General features: G+C 35.4%; 1 protein-coding gene across 3 annotated transcripts in view; it reads right to left on the reverse strand.

The window, feature by feature from the left end:
* Positions 1-15,760, reverse strand: part of RSPO1 (R-spondin 1) — a 64,137-nt gene extending 48,377 nt beyond the window's left edge. For 2 of the 3 annotated variants that reach the window (XM_072419645.1, XM_072419637.1), the window contains exon 1: positions 15,450-15,756. The gene's annotated coding sequence lies outside the window, so the exon portion shown is untranslated. Of the gene's footprint in view, positions 1-15,449 lie in introns of all 3 variants that reach the window. The other variant, XM_072419654.1, reaches the window with a different exon arrangement.
* Between the last annotated feature and the right edge of the window lie 2,335 nt (positions 15,761-18,095).

The raw sequence follows: 18,095 nt of genomic DNA on the forward strand, positions 1-18,095 counted from the left end.
AATGGAAAGTCTATATGAAGCTTTACAGGGTGGGAGGGGTGCATATGGAACAAATAAACTCTTCTGACTTATTTAGCTGTACATGTAATCAGAGCTCTAGCTATAAATCTCTGTAACCTACAAGTTACTTTTACTGAACCCCTATCTTTTTTTTCAATGTTAAATGTAGAATAAAATAACAGATCCCCATGCCTGATGTTTCCCCTATGGTGACTAGTATTTTGGTTCAAGCAGGGTCATCTAAAGTTTGTTGAAATCTATTTTTTTGTAATACACTCATCTATGCAAGGAGGGAAGTTTTTGGGTCAAAAGTTACTTTTTTGAAATCTAGCCTTTAGTTCAACTTTAATTTAATTTATTTTTTATCTGTAAAAAATGTAAAAAAAAAAAAAACAAACTCTAAAGCACTATTACAAAGGACATATCACTTCTTAATTAAATAAAAAAAGCACTGCACATTGATAAAACACAGTGTCAGTAAAATATCATATTATATTTGAATAGAAAAAAAGCCGTAGGAGAAAATATACCTTATAGAAGTAGGAGAAGAAGTCATGTGACTAACATCTTTTCCAATCACAAAACTCTCTCTGGTACATTAGGCAGAGATAACTGCATGTGACACTGCGGGGTCTACACCAGCCATTCTGTGAAATCTCAGGAGTGCTCCAGAGGTTTGCTTGGGGTTCCTTATTTATAAGGTTACGGCCCATTTGATGTTGCCTGCATAGGTCTGGTGCCAAAACCACTTGGCACAGCCAAGACATATGAATGACATATAAAAAGCTGGTGGATATATGGAATAAAATCAGAGTCTATTTAATATTATATTTTGTGGTGTTGTTGCTATAAAAATTGAGACCACTATGTAAAAAAACTGCTCCAGGGGCAAAATCAGCCTGCCTTTTGCTGAGCAGACATGCCATTGTAAATGAGTTTAGAAAGCAGCTATCATAACCATACAGACGTAGATGTTTCATTAAGACAGGCAATTTGGAAAGCAGAGAAAGGATGTTTTAAATAAAAAAGATTTGAATCCTTCCAAAATAAAGACACTTTGAATGTATGGGTTGAATCCAGATGAACCTTATCACTCCTCTGAGGCACTGGCAGTGATAAATTAGATATAAACAGAGTTGTTTTATGACTGAACAGATTCAGTTTGTAGTGTTCTCTATGGACTGGCAGGAATGCATTATTTGACTGTGCCTTTTAGTCTGGCCAATTGGAAAGCTATAGTGTGTAAAATGAGACTTAAATGTCTTACACGGCTAATCGGACCACTACAAAATCAACACTGCTGCATCCCACGGTTCATGGCTGACTTAGAGTGGTTTCCTGTACATGATGTTAAAGCTGCAGATAAAATGCTGAAGCTAACAGGCCCTATGGTGACAATTAAACTGAATACGGGAGGTTAGAATTAGCTTTTTTGCACTGTGCTCTTAAAGCAGAAATAAATAATGCAAATCTATACAATGTTTAGTGAAGTTTTATCAAACATGTCAAAGGCAACCAACTAAAACTGAAATTATATATTTAAAAAAGAGCAATATTCAACCCAGTAAAAACTTTGTAAAAAGCTATTTCATGCTAATATCCTACTACTTTTTGAGCAGTAGGACAATTCTGGGAGTGTGAGGGCAGCCATTTAAGCCATTCAGGCTTTACAGTAATGCAAAATGCTGTCACATTTAAAATTCATTTAAATATGATAGAGTACATGGCTGACCTCATCAGTGGGTCTCTGCTTTTTTATTGTCTAATCAGCAGAACTGAATACAATTTGTTTGGAGACAGGCACCTCTGCTGTACCCAAGGATTTTTTTCCCTAGGAATCTGCTAGAAGTCTGCTGAGTAAAGCGAGAGAAGAAAAGCAATGCCATAAAAGCAATGTCATGGATGAGTCAGGATGAGCACATGGGATTTATGTGACCCCCGCCACTTAAATAGCTTGTTAGCTCCATGGCTGAGAGTTAGTAATAATCCACTGAATGTAATAAAATTGGGCCACAAAATCAGAGCTGAATTTCTATCACTTCTCTGATGGTTACTCTGGACCTCTGATACACTTCTTCAGGAAATAATTGTCCCTGGAATCTATATGTTTACAACTATGAAAGCACAATCCCATGCTGTGACAAGGAAACTGGAAATAATCAGTTTCACTGTGAATGATATTACATGCCATCCTAAAACTAAGTTGACTATTTCGTTGTCTGACTCACAGACAACACAGTCATCAGTCATTACTTTTTTTTTATAATGCACCCCCTTGTATAATGAAGCTAAATATAATAATGGTTATCCAACTGATGTGATCCCATTTAAATAATCAATATCCAGGATCATCCACCTGATCATGCACATATTGACCATATGGCCACATTATTGCACATGCTTTTCCTAGGTCAGTTATTCACTAAACGGTGAAGCATATATAGGAATGATGGCCATGATGCATGATCATTCACAAAAGTCAGAATTAGCTCCAATAGTTGATTCTGATACATTTCTTTCAAAGAGAGAGGCCCTTTAGCTATCTATTGTATATTTTCCTTCACTATTGCTCTGCCATAACCCACACTAAATACCCAGTGCTTCCATTCAAAGAGAAGATTGTGACCTCATAATGCAGAGCTCATTCCTAGCTGAATATGAGTGCAATGGGTTTGACTCCTGGATCTGACAAGGGAATGGATCAGTAGAGGACCATGGCAAAAGTTGCTCTAAGTGGATGAGGGAAGGCTTTGCACAATCACTTTGCTCCAATGGACACAGTGACAGTCTCTTTATAGGTAATCTCTCCTAATAAAAACATTGAGGCTGCAACACAGATACCGGTAACTTCTCATTCTGCAAATGAAAAGCTGACCGGCTGTCTTACTGACCCTTTTGTTTTGTGTTGTTTGAGTGACCCAGAAGTTTAAAGATAAGGCCTTCTAGCATTTCTCTGACTCCCCTGATATGATATATAAACTATTGAAGTTAATGGACTAGCATGACTGCCAGGCAATTGCATTCTTTACATTTCTCTCCATTTATTTTAATTTTCAAATACCCCCTAAGAGTTTGTCAAATAGTGAAATGGAAGAATTTTCAGTTTTGATTTTGACATCCCCCCACCAACCCCTGCAAGCTTAAGACCTCAATAACCAATGAAAGCACATAAGTATTAATGAAAACACCCTAATGTGATTTTAGAATGGAAAAACAGAACCTAAGGATTATTAAAGGCACTTCAGACATTTAAGGAGTAATATAGCTAAATATAGTAAATAATAGCTTTTGCATTATAAATATTTGACCGTTTGTTTGAGACATGATATTTCCAAAAACACTAAACTTTCATCATCAAAAAAGTTAAGAATATGTACCAATTTTTTTTAAGTATTGTGGTTACCAATAAAGTAGACATGCTTCACAATAAACTGTTCTAGTATATTTAATTATTTAAATCAAAGATTACAAAAAGTGGAAATTGAATGGACAATGTGAGGTATGGGCCATAAGTCTGGGATGTTCAATGTCTGCCGTCTAAGGACAAGTCTAATTACTTGCACTGATGTATTTCAGTGGTTTTAATTTACTGTTAGACAACTCTGTTTACAAAGACTTAGGCAGTAACTATCCTACAACTCCATGATAATGCTAATGATAGAACCAAAAGCGTGTGGTAAACATATAGTAGATATGCATCCACTGGGGCATCAATATTTTAATGATATGAGCACTGTCAACAGCATTTTTTTCAATGTTATCCACAAATCGTAACCGTTTTTTTAACTTTCAAGGGAAGAAGGTAACCAAGACATATTGAAGCATTATGCTACAGCATTAAATGTACTGTAGTTTAATTCTTCTTGGAGTTCTTCTTTAATACATGGGATCTGAAACCTTTTACTACAATAAACCATTTGAAAGTATTCTATTTATGGTTTTCTCCAAGTTATTGGCTATAGACATCTTGTGCTAAGCTTTTAGGATAGTACTTTGATAAAGAGTTTTACAGCTTTTGTTATAATGTTAAAATCTCCATAACCCTTGAGTAATGTTTTACAGCTGGGGCCGTCACCCACTGGACTCATGCCATTCAAACATTGCAGTGTTCAAAACCGATTTCAAAGGTTGAAGGGATTTTCCACATTTTTGAAAATCTCCAAGGACTGAATCCTAAAGGGTTCCCTATATCACTACCATATTTAATAAATTACAACAATATTTGTTTATTTTACTTTGGTATTTGATATACTTGTTATTTGTTTCCGTTACACTCAGTACGCAAAGGTCTTTATTAAAACATTACGCAGTCATCCAAAAACCATTTTCAATGGACTTTATGCATCAAACTGCAAAATATTGTTATCAGCATAGTCAAAAACTACTTTAGGTTTTATAAAAAAAAAAATTGAATATACTAAAGAGTTACATGTGATGTTGGGTTTATAACTAGGGAGTAATTCACACACATGAATAACTAAGAAGACTAGCTCATACTGAGAGTGGTTAGTTAATGGTTGGGGACTCAGCATTTTAGACACATTAGAATTAGAATTTATACACCAAGAGAGACCCATAAAGTACACAGAAGACAGAGGAATTAGACTCCAAAAATGTGTTTGAACAAGAGGTCATGATCTGAGTGTATGGCTCAGGGGAGAAGTGAGGAAGTTGTACTTTACATTAGGTATTCCTAAAGCCATCATGTGGTGTAGCCTCATAGATTTCATAACCACCAAATGGAAAGCTAGATGATGCAGTATAACTAATAAAATCACATGGGAAGACTTTCTTATATTAAATATTCACACAAATGTCTCTTGAAGTAAATCTAAATATTACCAAAAAATATGTTAGTACTTTGTTCATTTTTACTGTAAAGCTATGTGTCCAGCTGACACATGGAAATAATAACCTGTCAGGATTTGTGACACATTAGTGCTTGAAAATTATCTATATTGCCACAGGCCAGCTAGACTACTTTATGAAAACAAAACAATTTTATCATGGGGTGTACTAGTCCAGGAGAGATTGAAATAATTTATGAAAAGCAAGCTGCAAAGTTAAGTATTGGTGGTACAAAGTAATCACATAGAAGATATAGTCAGCCCCCATAAAGGTAGCAAAAATTGTAAGGACACATCTTAGGAAGACCTCTTCAACATATTAGGCCTGATTTATCAAACCTCCGCAATACTAAAGAAGATAGACTATCATGAGTAACCCTGGGTGATATCATGCCTGCCCTACTGTTTTTTGGTACCACGTACCTGGAGTGAAGCGGAACTAAAAATGACAGATTTGTTGACACCCAGTGCCATCTACCATACCAATGGCTCTGGTCCACTGGACATTGGGAAGGTGTTGAAGGTCAGCAACAATAAATTGACTAATTTTGACTGGGTGAGGAACGTGCGCTTTGGAAGGAATACAGATACAGAAGGACATTTTTAACAGCCAGGATTTTTTATTGTCTCTGAAATCTAAATGTTTACAAATAAGATAGGAGCTTTTTATGTTCTAGTTTAAATACTGGAAATAACCACAAGGGTTTATTTCAAACAGAAACAAGAATGATCACCAGGAGAAATAAGGTGGATAAATCTTCTAGAACAAATACATGTATAATTTATACATTAAATTAAGTGAATAAAATTAGGTGAATAAAACTAAATGAATTTATTAAATAAAGCTTTAAAATGTCATTGCATTATTTGCCCTTCTTATTATATAACCTTATTTAGGACCAAATGATCTATCGATTTGTTTGTGTGCTTCCCTGTGCAAAGCAGGTAGACCCTGGTTAGTTAGAAAGGCCAGCGTGGTGCTATAAGCAGTTTCCATAAAGAATTTGTGGTAACAACACATGTGATGCTGAACATCTATGATTGAAGGAAGTGAATGCCATTGAATAAAAGAGGCAATTTGAAGACAGTAATGCTGGGGAGTAATGGGCTAGATGATGACGATTCCCATCAGTCAATAAATGAAGGAGGTTCTATCTGGCTTACTGGAGCTTCTAATGCACTCTATTAGAAGCTGTCTGTGTACAGTAAAAACACAAAAAGCATTTTCAGTACAGAATATGACAGTGTACAGCCTGAAATTAAAGTTTGGAGTTTGGCGTTACTAATTTGCAGGTTACTGCAAATAAAAAGATGACACTCTTCGGGAGTAAAGGAGGTTTTTACTATATATATATATCATAGGTGTAACATTGGATGCTATCTAGCAAACCCTTTAGCACATAAAACACATTGAATTGTCTAATAAACACAGCACGCAATGTACTATATAATAGCCAATCAGATTTAGGTTTTGCCAAGATTAATTTAGCTTAATTGATATTCAATCTTTCTTATTTACATTACTTTATGTTTTATGGTATAGATTTAAATTACTTCCCTGGAGGATGTTTTTCTGCTTTGATATTTTAATCCCAACACTTCTTTGCACTTTCTTGTCATATTAATGCATAATTTACACTTCTCTATCTATATTTTGCTGTACACGTAGACTTAAATTAAAAAAAAAAACACTGTATGCATAGTGCAGCAATGCCTGAATTCAAATTCTCAACCATGAAATGCTGCTTTAAAACAGTGCTAGGAATGCATCTCCTTGCCAGATTCAAATTTCGAAAGAAAAACAGGATGACACAGTAAAATGGTTGCAGTGCGGATTAATGTAACCAGTTTATGTTTAGCAGATGCTTTATTTGCTGCACAGCTTAACAGACTGTACTGCGGGTGTAAGATATATCTGTAGACAAGACATGGATTTCTATCAGCCCCTTCTGAGCCAGACTAATAAAACAACTCATTTAGAGAGGGCCAATGCAATGACAGAATTAGTTGTCCCTGTTTTAAATATCTATGGGGTATTGGTTTTCAAAAAAAGCAAAATTAAAATTAAAATGAAAATTAAGCAAAACAGCACTTATACCATCCATATAATACCATCTATGTATTTGTGTAAAAATGTTACTATCTTTCTTGAATAGTTGATCATGGCCCAGGTGAAGTTCATAGTCCATTTGAGTTATACTATTTTCTTCTAGTTTTGGACTGAGCAGGTAGGCAGGGATTTCTTCCTACTTCCTACTTTGTATAAGCAAGTGAGGGAAATACAAATAACAGACGGACCAAATCATTTATGGATTTCCCTTCACTTTCTTACTTTCTTTCCGGGACAAATAGAGGGGTATATATCACAAGACTGACAAAAAATTCTTACCTTTTTCCAATTCTAACAAAGCTAAACAAAAAAAGTTTTACATACACTTTAGGTCATTGGGGTATAATTATAAAGCAGTGAATCAGACATTGACTATATAGAGTGATGTTTGGTAAATGTCAAATTCACTGCTTTATAAATGGTTAAATAATTTACAATATGTGGTTTATGCTTGCTGTAGGGGAAGATTTTTTTGATAATTTTAAAACTGTCGTATCTTCATGGATTTCAATGGATCTAATATGATAGAAATTTTAACCCAGCTGTATGACTTTGCTAACCAAACATTTCTTGGAAACATGACAGACCTAAGCAAATATAAGCAAATATCCAATATGCATATGATATACCAATGTTTCTAGCCACTGGTAGATCTTTTTTTAACCCATCCTACCTTATATCCAAGACAGTCTGTTAGGGAAACAGATATGTGTTAATGTTTATGCTGTCCTTATTTAATATACACCTCTGCATAATATGTTGGCACTATAAAAATAAAGTTTATCGATAGAAATAATAGTGTTTAGTGTCTGTGCCCTCATTATATTGGTAGTGTCTATTCCCCTGCTACATTAGTGGTTTGTGTTCATTGTGTGTTCCCTGGACACTTGTTGGTAGTCTGCTAGACTTCTTCCTCTCTACTGACTCAATTGGGTTAGTTAACTACCAGAGTACTGTACTTCCAAATGGTTTGGCAGCAGCTGCTTGCTTCTCTTTGTGCATAACCTACTCTCTGAGCGAGTTCCCAGCTCTCTATGCCATGTTCTTTGTCTTCTCCTTTGGAGGGAAAGGTCTTAGACTTTGGCTGTCATAGGCAATCACCTTCTCATCTTTATTCTACTGCAGTGGTAAATCTGTAGCACGGAGAGGAGACTAACTGTTGGTTTCAGCAAAGCTGCTGACAAAGACTATTGCTGGTCCTCTATTGTTGAACCTTAATTTGACAGTATAATATCCATTCTGTTGGAGGTACAGTCAATGGCAATTATACTTAGGCTTGTACTAAGGCATATTTTAGCTCACCACTTTACAATACCTTACAAATGAAACAGTCTGTAAAAAATATTAATTGCCCATAACAATATTTGGATTAAAGTGCTGCATACTAGTCTACAGATTTAGTAAATGGCATTTGAGTTGGGACATGAATATTAACATCAGAGCTACATGTTTTTGACTTCAATTAGATTCTCATAAATAATAGACTACCTTTATTCACTTCCTGCAAGTGGGGGATAATGGGATAACCTTAAGACTGCCTGTGGAAAAGTAAGACCAACAGCAGAACACTACGGTAAAACACATATAGGTAGAATACAACTTTCACACGTACGTTTATGTGTTTATTTGGGGGACTGTATAGCCCGCTTTAATTACACAAGCCAATTACACCAGTAATGAACACACTGGTTTAAGGTGCATTGGGTTTTGTAGGCTTCAACCCTTGATTGTTTACAAAAACAGTTAGGTAACAAATTTAGGGGAACACATCATCCTTCTTGATACGCTATTTGTCCTTTCAAGTCAATATTTTGTTAAAATAATTTTGATCAGTGGTTGAATATGGCAGTGTTACTGAAGATAACAGTAAAAAAATGGCTTCTCTGACTCAGAAATGTTATGTTACATAGATTAGGAGTAGCGAGTGCTATAGGGAGGGGGAAGATGTTTTCTGAATTAGTGTTGTCCAATATTTAAGAAGTCATAACTAAACTATTCAGAAAATAAGAGTATATGTTGCTTCCATTGTGTAGACCAGAACCAAGTTATATAGACCATACATAATGTACATGATTTATTAAACCTCTCTGACACTCAAATATATTTTTGTATGAAAAAAAGAGCTTGTGCTTACCCACCATCAGCCAGAGCCTATCGAAGCAGTGCATGGGTAGGTTTTGAATAGTACATGGCTCACCAACTATCCTTTTGAGTGAGGCATCTGCCCAGCTATGGACTGAAAAATGACTCCTTGGAAGGATATATTACCTACCATGTGTAGTCCCATAGCCTCTGCTCTTTCTGAAGCACTTTGCTCCATAAACAGAAGCATAGGATGAATAATATATACATTACTTCCCTCCTGTCATTAAATGAAGAGATGGCCAGGTGGCGTGGAGATTTTCTAGCAGTTTGGAAAATATTTATATATATAAATATGTATTTGTGACATTGGAAATGGTTGTTATTGCCTTGTAAGGCTACCCCTTATTACCCCTACACTTGCCTAAGTATGGATTTGTAGACAGCCCAATTCCTTGGATTAGTCATGCCCATTACTTTCTTACCAGATTTCTGTTTTAAAACTATACTTACGTTGTTTAATGAAAAGGTTATATTGTATGATAAATAGAGTGTTTGGTCCCATGTCTGACTAATGGTTATATATAAAAAAACATTTGTGTTGAACCCTTATTAGGACTGATGATAGACATATTTATAGACATTAATTTGGTCTCCAATGTCCATGAATCCTCATATACACTTAAAAGTGTTTTTTTTTTTATAAAGCAGGGAATCAGACAATTTTTCATACCTATGTGTTTTTAATGGCAGCGATTAATTCTCCACCAGAAAATGTTTGGTAAATGTCAGAATATTATTACTATTATTATTATTAGTATTATTAATAATAATAATAATAATAATAATAAATAATCTTTATATAGTGCCAACATATTACGCAGCGCTGTACATTATATTGGGGTTGCAAATGACAGACAAATACAGACAGTAACAGAGAGGACCCTGCCCCCAAGAGCTTACAATCTAGGAGGTACACTGCTTTATTAATAGATCCTTTATCATCTTGTTTGTCTTATATTGTAAACATTTCAGGATCCTTTGTGTCCTCCCATTATAAATAAGAAGGTATTGCAATCTGGTTTGTGTAAAGAATTTTAAAATCATAAATACATTTGTAAAAGTATCTGAAGATGATCAGAACAGTACAAATTTATAGATGAAGGTAGTTTAAAGATAAGGAATATTTTCAAACTACCTGTTAGGTAAAATCATCGAAGAAATGTGACTGTGATTGGGAAGCTAATTATTATAATTGTTATTATTACTAACCTGTATTTTTGTATTTTAGCACCAACATATTATGCAGCTTTGTACATTGCATTTTATCCAAACTGATAAAGAACATACATCAGTGTGTTTCACATTAGTGTAAAATAGTCCAATATGTATACAGACTAGAAGACTTTAGTTAGGAATGCTGCTTGAAAAATTTTCATATTTGTAATGTTATAGGTCTGGTTGCCCTTCACAGATATATATATATATGACTACAACTAAATCTAATATTGCAAAAAGTGTTTTCTTAGTGTTCTATATAAATGTAGGACCATTTTAGATCCATGGTTGATGACAAGCTCAACTGCACCCCCAACCGCTCCCATTCACTTGAAAACCATTATGTGAATACACCTGCACACAGATGCGATGAAACACATTGCAGTTCCAGAAAGCCACATGGTTGCTTTTTCTCCTCTGTAGGAAGAACCACAATGCGTTTACCTGCAGTGTTGTTTGCCACGCCTAGACAAAAAGCTCCTGTGCCTCCGGAAGTGGTTTTCCACCACAAGAATTAAAGGAGCCTAAATTGCTTCAATACTTCACTTTATAGTAATGAGTAAATCAATGTTAATCAGTGGAAAGTATTTTTGTTAAAAAATGAAAATAAAGGCACTTCTGCCTTGTTTTCTTTAAAAACTAATGCAGCGGTTGTCCTTTAATGAAATAAATACATATAACGCTATCACTACTTGCTTTCTAACAGTTCTTGTTGTATGGCTGTTATAAGGATATTCTGTATTCCATATTTGAGCCACTGATCCAGACCAAGTATGCAAGTCTGGAATTACCAGTATACTCTGAGTTTATAACAAGAAAGAATTAAAGCTACGGATAATAAACAAGTAGCATTTTCTAAAGGAGGTAATGACAGTCCATTTATTTCACAGTGGCTGATATTTGGCAAGTATTTTGGAATTTACCACTTCTGTTATGTAATCTGAGTATAATATGGGTATATACATTATTGCAAAGAGCCATCTGTATATATCTTACATTACATATTTTAATTAGAATTCTGTTTACTCATACATTTATTTCTTTGTACTTTGCTTTGTTAACCACAATCAATAAAACATTTTGCAAGCATACTTAATAAGGGAATACAAAAAACACTTTTGTATACACAGGCTAAAAGGTCAATACATGGAATTGGTGGTAGCACTTCAGTGATATGCTTAGTGTTTCATGTTGGTCCACCAACAGATCTAAGCAATGGAGGTGAATGTAATCTAAACCTGTATATATACAAATATCTAAAATTGCTATGATTTACGCTGACATTCAGTTATGCCATTGGAAATGTACAATAACTGAATAAGTGCTTTATGACATCACAATACAGATTAACTGAAAGCCAGCTCTGATATGAAAATATATGTTACCACCTGTAATAATTCTAATTCTCTAATAATTCTCTAATCATTTTTATTTCCATTGGACATGTTTTTAAGAAACCTAACCAAGCAGGCACACATTTATTAATCAATCAGTGATTTACCAATGCATAGCAAAGCACTTTATTATAGACCACTATGGAGCAAACCTGAAATGGCTTTGGTTCAAAATTGAAAATATTTGCCAACTAATAGCAAATTATTTTTTTAGCAAATCTTCTCGAGGACTGGTATATTACCCAGGTTTTCCCTTAATAGTCTAACTTCTCCAGTCTTGCAGAGCTTTAAGAAATCAAGCCCATTGGGTCACCAAATTTCCCAGATGAAAGTGTATCCTCTCCAGCCTTGGAGAGCTTTAACAAATCATACCCATTGTGTCAGGCAGGGCTATGGCAATACTGACAATTAGTTTTGAAAAGGGTGGCTTTTTTGGGAAATGGCTGGGAGGGCATTCATAGGAGGCAAAGGCTTCCTATGACATAACACCTCTTTATTTGGTCCTTATGAACATAGCAATTGAGACAAAAAGTAGAAGATTTGTAGAATGGTCATTAGAACATGTTCAGTGGTAACAACTTTCCCTCACTCAGATATTTCCTGTAGAATATTTGCTGGCTCTAACTATCTTCTATAGGATGTCTGCAGACTCTAGCCATCTCCTGTAGAATGTATGAAATCCCTGACAATCTCCTGGAGTATGCAGGTCCTGACAGCTTTCTGTGCCACTGCAACCTTGCATTTTATGTGTTGCCTTTCTGTGATCTTAGGTGACAAACTTCACTACCACTGGTCTACCCTGCATGAGCACTCAGTATAGTATATATATCTTTATGCCTACTATTTTACTTTCCTTGCATCCATCACTCACACAATCCTTAATCCAAAATACTTTACAAATATTTTGCATAAAGGTGTTATATATAAGGTTTCTTGAATTTGATGAGTCTTTTCACAGATAAATTACATACATATTAGGTTCATTCACCAAAGGAATTAGGGTGTTCTGGTAAAGTATCCCCTTGTAATGGATATTTTGCTAAGCTTAGTGATTGCATTGAAGCTCTTCTGACTTCAACTATCTAATTACAAATCATTGGGTATTCTTTGCAGAGTAAATTTTCATTGGATTCTTTAGGATAACTTATATATCTTGCAATGGGATACGTCACATTGCTAATTGAACTGTCTAAATCCCTTTAGTAACTTTCATTCTTTCTTACAACAATTGAGCATGTTCACAACTGTTATAAAAGTGTGCAAGTATGCAATGTGAATGTCTGCAGGTGTTTTGCAGCAGGTGCAATCTTTTTTATGCTGTGTCAGCTGAATTGTGCAACTCCCTTACATAAGAATATTCATCATCTATAAAATGAACACAAGAAATTTAATTTGATAGTGAATAATATTTTATGTTTTGTTCTAAATTCACATGACTGACATTAGTCATTCAAGACAATACTCCCTACTACTCAGCAACCATGGTTTGTGTATTACAGTGGCCTATCTTTAACATGGTTTTTAGAGCAAACACATATGTTCTTTTTGTCACTTTCAGGTATGCAAAGTTGCAGAAGAGGGCAAAGATTATTATGTACCTTGGAAAGGACAATATCTTCAAACAAACCCATACTACTTAGAGCTAGAGTAAGTCAACCTCCACTGTGATCTATTAAGGTTACACGCAAACATGGAAACCAGGGTACCGTTGGAAGATTCCTATTGGAGACCACAGTGGTAGGGTTACCCCATGGATGTTCTTGTTTCCAACTGCATAAACATTGAATATCAGTCAAAAGTGAAGCTGATTAAATGTATACTGAAAAATGTTAAGCATAAAAGGTGGTATGCAATCAGTTTATCAAGACAAAATGGTAATCAAGAAAGGTAATACATTTAAAGTACATGCTAATTATGAGTTCTGCACACAGTTCTGCCAGGTACCATTAAGCAAGCTCCTAAGGTCTAAAATATGCCACAAAATTTATTTCCCTGATGTCTTCCCATTATTTACTAAGTGATCACCATATAATGGCAACTAGCAAGACCCATTTCGAACCAGGGCTCAGATGTATGCTAAGTGCCCCCTGGTGCATGTCAATATACGTAGAGTACGTCTGTGAAGGTTATGTTGTGGACCCTCTATATTTTTGCTGTGTGCTTTGTATAAAAGGCTTCATTTGTACAAACTCTGTAACGTTCTTCTCAGCCTATGATGAAAAGCTAAAATATATGGACTGAGCTTTTCTGGACACCTAGGGGTGCAGGTGTCACTGCTTCAGAAACTGTATTGCAAACACAGAAGTCAATTTGTAGTTTAATAATCACACTTTATTAGTAATTTACTCTTCCCTTAGTGCAAATATATAGAGGGGCTAAAGATGTTTCAGATGAAAGTAGATTTGGTAGATTATATATTAAATCCGGTGGGCATGTCAGTAAGGTGTGCCCATAGCTTAGATGTAGTTACCTAAATTCATGGCATCAATACATTCTAGGGATTGCATATTTGCCATCACATTGATTCACTGGTCCAGATGCATTGTAAATATTGTATTTAAACTCTGATGTAGTATGTCCAATGTAATGAATTTCCCTTGCCTATAATTGCCTCTTTCTACATATCCAGAAGCTGTCTGTCTTGTTACCAGATGCCTCTTTAATAAAGACCCTACAGGCGGAACATTACAGTGACAGACAGCAGCAGGATGAGCAACAGGGGTAAAAAAGTGATGGTGGAACGCCGTTCACATAAGTGTAGCAAAAGTCAATAAAGCTTTACAAACACCCAGGATATTGGAAATATAAATTCCCAGGTGGCTGTCTCCTTTAAATAATTTAGGATTCTGATGAAGTAAGGAAGTACAACAGATGTGCATAAAAGATGGTGCAATTTGTCCTAAGAATCTGCAATGGTGACAAATGTACAAAAAATACATAAAAACCCTCAACACTCATGTGTTATGTTTTTCATGTCCCAATAACTAAAAAGGAAATATTGTTTCTACAGCAAGGGAAAGAAAAAAACATTTGAAACAATTCCTCTGGGTCTATATAACTAACCATGATCTAAATTTGTCTGTTTCAAATTAAAAAGAGTTGTAAATTTGATGTTGCAGAAGCTACTTTTGCTAAACCCATGTGAATATATCACAGCAGACCTCTAACTCTTTTCTGGGATCCAAATTATATATTTTTTAAATGATTCTTTTTTTAAAAATTCCAATCCCGCATATAAATGTTAGTTTCCAAATCTGATAACTGCAAGGATCTTCTTGGCACTAAATCCTTGTAACAATCCAAAAATAAACAGCAAATATTAAACATTGTGAAAAATGTTTTCTTTGCCTAGTTTGACCATTTACAAGCTCTAAAAGCCCATCACACATCAGTACATGCATGTGAATATGTGTGTGCACTGTGCAAATGACTAGAGATTAGGCTGAGAGTTTTCAAAACTAGCTGTCAGTAAATCAGCATCTCCTGACATGCAACCATCTCTGTTTCCTTTGCTAAACTAAACTGTTTTCCTTTTACCAGCAGGATATAATATATCACTGTATATATACATTATGAATATATAAACTAAAGCATACAAATGATTTTCAATGTGGAGAATGGGTGACTTTATCTAAAGATTTTTCTTTTAAGGCAAACCATTCCTATCAATGCTGACCTAAGCATTAAAATATATAGAAAACAGCACAAAATCAGAAAATTCACAACTGTAAAGCTTACCTTCTTAATAGTTTCCACTTTGAATGAATGTGTATCTGTTTGATTGCAATCCTTTCCAGAGAATCACTCCCAAAAAAGCATCAACCAGAGCAAGAAAATGAAACAAAATGAATGTAATAAAAGGTTCCAGAACTGTGGGTTTGTTTCTTCTTACTTACACAAAACAGTTAAATAGCAAAAAAAAAAAAAGTTCAGCTTTCATAACTGTGCTAGTGATAACTCCAACTGGCTTTCAGAGAGAGAAAGAGAGAGAGAGGTCTGGCTGTGTCTGCATTGTAGTCCATCAGCAAAACCAAGTGTTCAAGCAGTGTATAAAACCAGCATGTTAGCTCCTCTGGCTCCAACCACTTTCATGCAGTCACTGACTCTCACTTTCCCTCTCATTGTTTTTTTTTTTTTTTTTAATGACCAAAGCATTCAGTTTTTTTCTAAGTCATGCTATCTGTTGCATGCAAGTGCCACCTCCTCCAAGGTTTTTAAAAGTTTTTAACTCTTGCTTTTCTCCTTTTTTAACCTGCAAGTTAAAAAAAAAAAGGTGCCAGTTACAAATGGAGTACAATTTAGAGCAAAACCATCTGAATCCCTCTTCCTTTTTTCCTAATCAATGCTTGCTTGACAGTTCCAAGTAAACACGAGTAATTAGGATTTTAAAAACATGCACATATCTGGAAATTTACCCCCTTAAAATAGGACTGTTTGGGAGATATGATGCATCTCAGTTACAGTTTTAACTTGTTTTTAGGTGGATGGGATGATATCACTTTCAGATGATTTTAATCTACTTTAACACACCCTTCTGCTGTTTTAAATAAATACATTTCCTTCCCCTGGCAGCTTGCATCTCTGTTTTATGGCTCAAAATATTCATATTCACATAGATTTGTTTATTTTTATTGTTTAGTAATCTGTTGAATTAAAAATGTATACACAATTAAATTTACAAAGAAAAAAATCAAGCATAAAATATGTACAAAGTGAGGGACAGCTTGTGTATGTAAGTATATAAGAGTTTATTAAACCCAAAATGACATTTTTGCTTTTTTTTTTTACACATTCTTTATTTTTCTAAATTTTCAGGGATTTCCAGGGTAATACCATTAATGAAACAGGTAAAAACATGGAAAGATAGACTAGCGTCCAACAAGTCCAAAAAAAGTCTGTGGTAAAAAAAACTAGTTGTAAGATCTTCCATCATCATAAAATAATTCACCTTATGTAGCCATAAACCAACAGCTGGGGTAACCGTTGACTTCCAATACATTGGAATACAGGAGTTGGCAGCAATATTGAGGTACCTGATAATAAAACCCTTATAGGCCTTTTTCAAAGTAGTGTTGTGGTGCAACAGAAAGAACCCAGGTTCCATTGGTATATTATACGTGGTAACTTTTTGAGCTAGGAACTGATCCCAGAAAGGGTGCGATAGCGGGCAGAACCAGAAAATGTGCAACATGCTACCCTTCGCCTGGTCACACCGCCAGCAAGGGTTGGTTACCTCGGGAAAGAATTTGTGTAACTTCTCCGGAGTCTTATACCACGAGACAATATTTTATAACTCATTTCCTGATATCTACTACTGATGGAGGATTTATAAACCAGGGTGAGTATCTTAGCTTTCTGTTCAGTATCTATGGAGTAACCTAGTTCTGCTTCCCATGCTTGGAGGTAGGCTGGTGAAAAATTATCAGGAGCAGAGTTGAGCTTGGAACATAACAAGGAAAGAGAGTGTCGAGTCGAGCTCCACCCATCGCATAGCAGCTCAAACATTGTTTTTGTGCGGATGTTGCTGTGATTGGAAGGAAGGGATTTAAGGAAGTGCAAAAGCTGTATTGATCTCCAAAAATCGAATTTGTAGGTAAAAGAGGCGGCCATCAATATCTCCCGGGTTACCCATTGACCCTGATGTACAAAGTGCTCCACTCTCTGAACTCCCCCCTTCCCCCACCACCACCACCACCGCTCCTGTAGCCCACAAAACTGCATGTTGTCCATCCCTGGAAAGAAAAATGGATTTACTAGGCGAAGATGACAATTTTGATTGAAATAAAGGTTTCTTACATGCCCTCCATGTGGCATAAATTAATGAATGGGCTCTCAATGCAGGCTGTGCAATGTCAACAACCATGGGATAGATGTGAGAGGAGTGGAAGTAAAGGATTGTTCAACTCCGACCCATTGTTTATCTTTATTGAGAGCATGTAGTACTGTGGGAGGTTGGGAACCCCCAACCCCCACTCTTTATTTTAGCACTAAGCAATGGGGTTCTTATAAGGCAGTGACCCTTTTTACCCTAAATAAACCGAAATGCCTTGAAATGTATGGATTTGAAGGACGCGGCAGGTATAAAAATTGGCAGTGCCTGCAATAGGTACAAGATTCTTGGTAATAGACATTTTTGCTTTTATATAACATGGTTTTCAATTAGGGATGAGGTTGGGGTTTGCAACTATTGTTAGTTTAAGGTAAATTTTGCAGGTGCAAGGTTTACCAGCCAGTCATGTAAATTTGTCTAGTAGTATATTTTCTTAAAACTATAATGTACTACATGGCTAATAAAGCAGGACTTTCATTAAAATTAAAACAAATTACACTTACCTTTTCTTCTGCAGAGCCCTCGATTCTTTTACACCTTGCTTCCATCCAGTT

The sequence above is a fragment of the Pyxicephalus adspersus genome, chromosome 1 (genome assembly GCF_032062135.1).
Source record: "Pyxicephalus adspersus chromosome 1, UCB_Pads_2.0, whole genome shotgun sequence".
Taxonomy (NCBI): domain Eukaryota; kingdom Metazoa; phylum Chordata; class Amphibia; order Anura; family Pyxicephalidae; genus Pyxicephalus; species Pyxicephalus adspersus.